This window comes from Tachysurus vachellii, chromosome 16 (assembly GCF_030014155.1).
Source record: "Tachysurus vachellii isolate PV-2020 chromosome 16, HZAU_Pvac_v1, whole genome shotgun sequence".
Taxonomy (NCBI): Eukaryota; Metazoa; Chordata; class Actinopteri; order Siluriformes; family Bagridae; genus Tachysurus; species Tachysurus vachellii.
The window spans coordinates 20,046,163-20,053,161 of NC_083475.1; the positions used below are offsets into that span (position 1 = coordinate 20,046,163).

The following is a 6,999-nucleotide window of genomic DNA, read 5'->3' on the forward strand; positions in this document are numbered from 1 at the left end:
ACAACACACAGTACTACAAAAACACATGTGTATTACCACAGTATTACTCATTGTGTTCATTTACTGATAAAAATATCCACTCGGCCAGCTGCACCAACAGGTTCCGCCATAATAGTTGCTTGGGTTATGTATGTATGTGTGGGCTGGAGCTATAAAACAGGGGTGACACCCATTTGGGTTAGGGGTGTGTTTGTTTTGGTGATTTCAAATGTCAACATTGGCTTTCAAACAACGTGCACCGCACATTTAACACGTTATTTTGTCTTATTTCAGGCTTTACATGATAGATTAGGAGATTTCCTAACTTGTTATACGTATAGTTTTGTTTAAGCTCCACCCATCTGGTTAAGAAGAACAGACAAATAGGCCCCGCCCACATATAATGTAACAAATAGTTGTAGAAAGATGCAGAATTATGGTTTGTATCGTTCGATCATAAAAACGTACATTAGGATTGGTAGCTGCATAGGGTTCTTTTATGATAATTATTTTAATAATGAATTAATACACACTGATGTGCCAGAGGAAATATATGTTATGTTCTTATATCGAGTTGTCTTAGTGTTAGTGTACATGATGGAAAAAACACAAGAGAGAAGTGGTGAAGGTCACTATCTTTTCTCTTTCAATGTGTTTGAGTGAGTGAGTGAGTGTGTGTGTGTGTGTGTGTGTGTGTGTGGAAGAACCGAGAACCACACACAAAGGCTGCTAATGAAAGGCATAAGGGCAGACAGAGTGTGACTTACCTTTAGGAGAAGGGGCGTGATGAAAAGACAGTAATTGAGCTGTGAATTCTGTCACCACTGGAACACATCGATATTTCAGACAAAAGTCATCCAGTTTTTTAGCTACGCTTTCATTTTCAGTGGAATACCATATATGCCGAATGTAATCGTAGGTGAATGCAACACTGAGAACGTTAATCAAGTCATCAGTTGTAACTTGTAACAAATTTTTAGTCATACACTTATGAAACTTAGTCTTGTAGATCTGATCACCTGGCCTGATCCCCTTAATCTTGTAGATCTGATCACCTGGCCTGATCCCCTTAGTCTTGTAGATCTGATCACCTGGCCTGATCCCCTTAGTCTTGTAGATCTGATCACCTGGCCTGATCCCCTTAGTCTTGTAGATCTGATAACTTGGCCCTACCCCTTAGTCTTTTAGATCTGATCACCTGGCCTGACCCTCTTAGTCTTATAGATCTGATCACCTGGCCTAATCCCCTTAGTCTTTTAGATCTGATCACCTGGCCCTAGCCCTTAGTCTTGCAGATCTGATCACTTGGCCCTACCCCCTTAGTCTTGTAGATCTGATCACCTGGCCTGACCCCCTTAGTCTTGTAGATCTGATCACCTGGCCTGATCCAATTAGTCTTGTAGATCTGATCACCTGGCCTGATCCAATTAGTCTTGTAGATCTGATCACCTGGCCCTACCCCTTAGTCTTGTAGATCTGATTACCTGGCCTAATCCCCTTAGTCTTGTAGATCTGATCACCTGGCCCTACCCCCTTAGTCTTGTAGATCTGATCACCTGGAATGACCCCCTTAGTCTTGTAGATCTGATCACTTGGCCCTACCCCCTTAGTCTTGTAGATCTGATCACTTGGCCCTACCCCCTTAGACTTGTAGATCTGATTACTTGGCCCTACCCCCTTAGTCTTGTAGATCTGATCACCTGGCCCTACCCCCTTAGTCTTGTAGATCTGATCACTTGGCCCTACCCCCTAAGTCTTGTAGATCTGATCACTTGGCCCTACCCTCTTAGTCTTGTAGATCTGATCACTTGGCCCTACCCTCTTAGTCTTGTAGATCTGATCACTTGGCCCTACCCCCTTAGACTTGTAGATCTGATTACTTGGCCCTACCCCCTTAGTCTTGTAGATCTTATCACCTGGTCCTACCCTCTTAGCCTTGTAGATCTGATCACTTGGCCCTACCCCCTTAGTCTTGTAGATCTGATCACTTGGCCCTACCCCCTTAGTCTTGTAGATCTGATCACTTGGCCCTACCCTCTTAGTCTTGTAGATCTGATTACTTGGCCCTACCCCCTTAGTCTTGTAGATCTTATCACCTGGTCCTACCCTCTTAGCCTTGTAGATCTGATCACTTGGCCCTACCCCCTAAGTCTTGTAGATCTGATCACCTGGTCCTTCCCTCTTAGTCTTGTAGATCTGATCACTTGGCCCTACCCTCTTAGTCTTGTAGATCTGATCACTTGGCCCTACCCTCTTAGTCTTGTAGATCTGATCACTTGGCCCTACCCTCTTAGTCTTGTAGATCTGATCACTTGGCCCAACCCTTAGTCTTGTAGATCTGATCACTTGGCCCTACCCTCTTAGTCTTGTAGATCTGATCACTTGGCCCTACCCTCTTAGTCTTGTAGATCTGATCACTTGGCCCTACCCTCTTAGTCTTGTAGATCTGATCACTTGGCCCTACCCTTTTAGTCTTGTAGATCTGATCACCTGGCCCAACCCTTAGTCTTGTAGATCTGATCATCTGGCCCTACCCTCTTAGTCTTATAGATGTTAGGGGCATGTGGTATGTGGTAGCCTAGTGGTTAAAACTTTAAATTGCTGATTGGAAGGTCATGAATTCAAATCAAGTCTCTCTGGCTAAGGGTGTCTGATAAATGTTATAGATCTGTTCTACTGGCCTTCCCCCCTTAGTCTTATAGATCTGATCACCTGCCTGTTCACCAATTAGCCTTGTCTCTGAGAGATGTTCAACTGGCCCTACACCTGATCCCCCATGATATCTTAACTACCTCTGATTGGTTTAGAGGTGTTCACCTGGTCCTATCACTGATCTTTCTTGAAATGTTTATCTGACCCACCCCTGAACTTTCTAGAGGTGTTCACCTGACCCACCCCTGACCTTACTGGAGTTGCTGACCTAACCCTTCCCCTGACCTCTCTAGAGGTGTTAACCTGACCCACCCCTGACCTTTCTAGAGGTGTTAACCTGACCCACCCCTGACCCTTCTAGAGGTGTTCACCTGACCCACCCCTGACCCTTCTAGAGGTGTTCACCTGGTTCTGCCTCTGATCATTTTATAGACGTCCAGCTCTGCCCACCAGTGAACGCTCTACATATGCATGTCTGATCCTGCCACTGATAGTTTACCAGGTCCTTCCCCTGATCTTTCTAGAGCTAATTTTGCATAACAACATCATTGATATGAAAATGGTTTTTGTAAGGAGATTTATATTTAACATTTATAGTCTTTATTCCTTACGTATCATTCATTACTGCTGAAGATAACAGGAAATACATAAACTATTATCAAAAATAACGTTCCATCAATCTCTGTCTGTTTCTGGGTGTAATGGTGGGCCATTTCACAAGCTCACAATTTTACGCCTATATTTTTATAATGTTCCTAAAATTAGGAGACTGTTGGTCCATTGGGCATTTCTACGTGTGGGTGTGTGTGTGTGTGTGTGTGTTGGCCACACTTCTACTTTTCCTAATGAGAAACAGACGCACATGGTTACACAAATAAATCTAAAACACTTGTTTTGAAGGGTTAATAAAGTTTTATTTGCACTTTTGTCCTCAAGTTCAGGCTCGTATTAAAAATGTACTGAACTCCGCTGCTCCCACCGAGAGTTTTATTCATTTCTTACTCTCTCGACCCACCGATGAGATGAAAATCCTCGCTGTAAGAGGTATGTTAGTGAAATGAGACCGTGAAAACAGGCTCAGTCACACGGTAATGACATGCTGATGTAAATGAACCCACTGTGCCTCGATTGCATAATTACACAAGAGATATCCCTGTGGAGAAGCTGGTATAATAAAATCTTCATATCTTCTCATTCTGAATGGAACTGGGCTCCATGAGAAAGCAAGCTGGAAGCTGTATGGAGCGTCTGATATTGTGTGTGCGTGGGTGTGTGTGTGTGTGTGTGTGTGTGTGTGTGTGTGTTTTGGCAGATCACCTTGCACGAGCCTGGCTTGAGTATCGATGACGTTTCCAATGTGGACATCACCATGTCGACGAGTTACACCACGCTGACCACAGAGCTTCTCACATCACACCTTACACACACAGCAGTGGAAACAGGACGTCACCACGTTATACCCAACACTATATCACCTACACCTCGGATCCTTTTCTCCGAGTAACGTTACAGCAGGTTTAATTTTTTCTGACTAAAGAAAAAGACTGTGTGATCGATGCATTAACGTTCCTCTACCACTCTACTTTATCTAGCGGTTCCATAAACCAAACTGACTATACATAGCTTTATAGAAAGAAGCAAAATAATCTGCCAATAGAAGGAACATCCATCCATCCCTCTGTCCATCCATCCATCCATCCATCCGTCCATCCATCCATCCGTCCATCCATCTATCCATTGGCAGGGGACATCCTGGACTGGTGCCAAACAATTGAGGGCAAAATCTCTCTCTCTCTCTCTCTCTCTCTCTCTCTCTCTCTCTCACACACACACACACACATACACACACACACATACAGTACACACACACACACACACACACACTTTTAAGTGTCTAAATGTATTAGGGTGATTTTTTTTTTAAGAGCTCAAAATTCATTCAGACTGGATACACACATAGTGGTGTCAATCGCATGGTGTGTGTGTGTTTGTGTGTGTTTGTTTGTGTGTGTGTTTGTGTGTTTGTGTGGGTACAGTTTGCTCACTGTTCCTCTTCTCTGCCAGACTGAAGGTGGGCGTATTGACGAGGAATCGAGAGACTGATGTGATTTCTTTTGTCACAGGAAGCAATTTTTACATAAAACACACACACACACACACACACACACACACAGACACACACACACACACACACGCGCGCACACACACACACACACACACACACACACACACACACACCGTGTTTAGTCTCAGCGTGTTCCTGTCTGCATAGTGTAGTCTAGGATACAAAGTAAGGTAGAAGCAAATAGCTAACAAACATCAGCACTGACTCAGGACAAGTGTACTTTTTTATCCGTTTATAGTTACATAGAGGAACATCTCAGAACAAGTTCATTCTTCTTCTCACTTCCATTCCAGCTGCTATAATTCTGGCTCGTACTCCGGTTTCCTTCTCCAGTCCAAATACATGTACTGTAGAACGTTGACGATCTCTAAATTGTCCATATTGTGTTAGTGTGTGTGTGTGTGTGTTGGTACCTCAACCAAGAGTCTCCTGGGATAGACTCCAGGTTCCCTGTGACTCTGTACAGGATAAACACTAGAGAAGATAAATAGATGGAAACATAGAAGGAATAGAATGAAATGTGAAATAATAATAAAATAAAAGAATGTTTATTGTATGTAATGATGATCCACGAATTCCAGGACAACGCAGACATTTTATTATTCATTCACTCATTCATCTTCTACCGCTTATCTGAACTACCTCGGGTCACGGGGAGCCTGTGCCTATCTCAGGTGTCATCGGGCATCAAGGCAGGATACACCCTGGACGGAGTGCCAACCCATCGCAGGGCGCACACACACACACACTCTCATTTACTCACGCGATCACACACTACGGACAATTTTCCAGAGATGCCAATCAACCTACCATGCATGTCTTTGGACCGGGGGAGGAAACTGGAGTACCCGGAGGAAACCCCCGAGGCACGGGGAGAACATGCAAACTCCACACACACAAGGTGGAGGCGGGAATCGAACCCCCAACCCTGGAGGTTTGAGGCGAACGTGCTAACCACTAAGCCACCGTGCCCCCTACATTTTATTATATAAGGTAAAAAATATATGATTACAGTGTGAACCATGTGAATTAATAAAAAAAAGCCTCAGATTGCTGTTCTGGGGCCAGCAGTGGAACTCAGTCTGGTCTTCTTCTGTTGTAGCTCTTCTTCCTCATTCTTTAAACGTTCTGAGATGCTTTTCTGCTCACCACAGCGATAAAAGTTGGTTATTTGTGTTATGGCATCCTTCCTGGCATCCAGCCTTGGGATTGAGTGTTCTTCTGAAACGTCCTGTTTCTCCTGTGTACTACGCTTAACGTTTACAGATGGTGGAAAAAGTCAACGTTAAGCGTAGCACACAGGAGAAACAGGACGAAGCACGCTGCACTTACTTCCTGGATTCCTTTTTAGAAGAATCGTTACTTCCTGGATTCTTCTTCTTCTTCCTCTTCAAAAAAAAAACAAAAAAAAAGGAAGATAAAAAAATGACAAACAAACAACATCAAATTTAGATCCTGCGATCTAGATCTGTGAGTGAACACACCTCGATAACGGTTGCAGCTGTCATCCATGTTACTTCCTCTCCACCACACTCTCTTCCTGTTGTGTTGCCATGGTGCACAACAGAAAAGAAAAGACTCGCATGCTTCCAGGAACAGACCTGAATGCATTCATAAATTATTTATAAACACCTTGTGTAATAGACCGCTGGAATATATACAGATACGAGCTGAGGAAGTATACTGTAGAACACGCTCTTTACAAATAGACGGCGGAACAAATGAACGCACCGTGCTGAAAAAACACCAGTGTTTACTTCAGATCCGGTCTCAGTAGCTGTTTGTTGTAAATGTACAGTTAAGTCTAAAAGTTTACACACATCTAGACTAAAGATATTCAGATTTCAGGCTTCTTGTTGCTCTAAAACCTAACCATCATCCGTGGTTAGAGGAAATAATAATACGAAACGTGTAATTTATGGCAATCAGCATCAGCACGGCTTTTACAGAGTTAACGCCGCATCACGGTGCCGGACGCAGACGCTGTGAAACGATGCGGTGTTAGAACGTTACGGCTAGTTGCTTAGCAACAAAAACAGAACAGCATGTGAAAAGCTCATGTCAGGTGAAAAACCAGGGCGTAAACACAACGTCATGAAAGTGGGCGCTTTAGTGAGGAGGGAATACACCGTGTGACACTGAAACGTTAAAGGAAGTCGGATATCGACGGGTCAAAAACACAACAAACTTAAAAAGATAAATATGTGAAAGATAACAGAATCTGATCGAGTGCAGAACGACAG

General features: G+C 43.6%; 1 long non-coding RNA gene across 1 annotated transcript; it reads right to left on the reverse strand.

Annotated features, from left to right (window-relative positions):
* Nucleotides 1-4,961: 4,961 nt before the first annotated feature.
* On the reverse strand, nt 4,962-6,395 carry LOC132859073 (uncharacterized). The gene is made up of 2 exons (XR_009649704.1): nt 6,241-6,395; nt 4,962-6,144 (listed from the first exon to the last, which is right to left on the reverse strand). It is a non-coding gene; the product is annotated as an uncharacterized LOC132859073 (long non-coding RNA).
* Between the last annotated feature and the right edge of the window lie 604 nt (nt 6,396-6,999).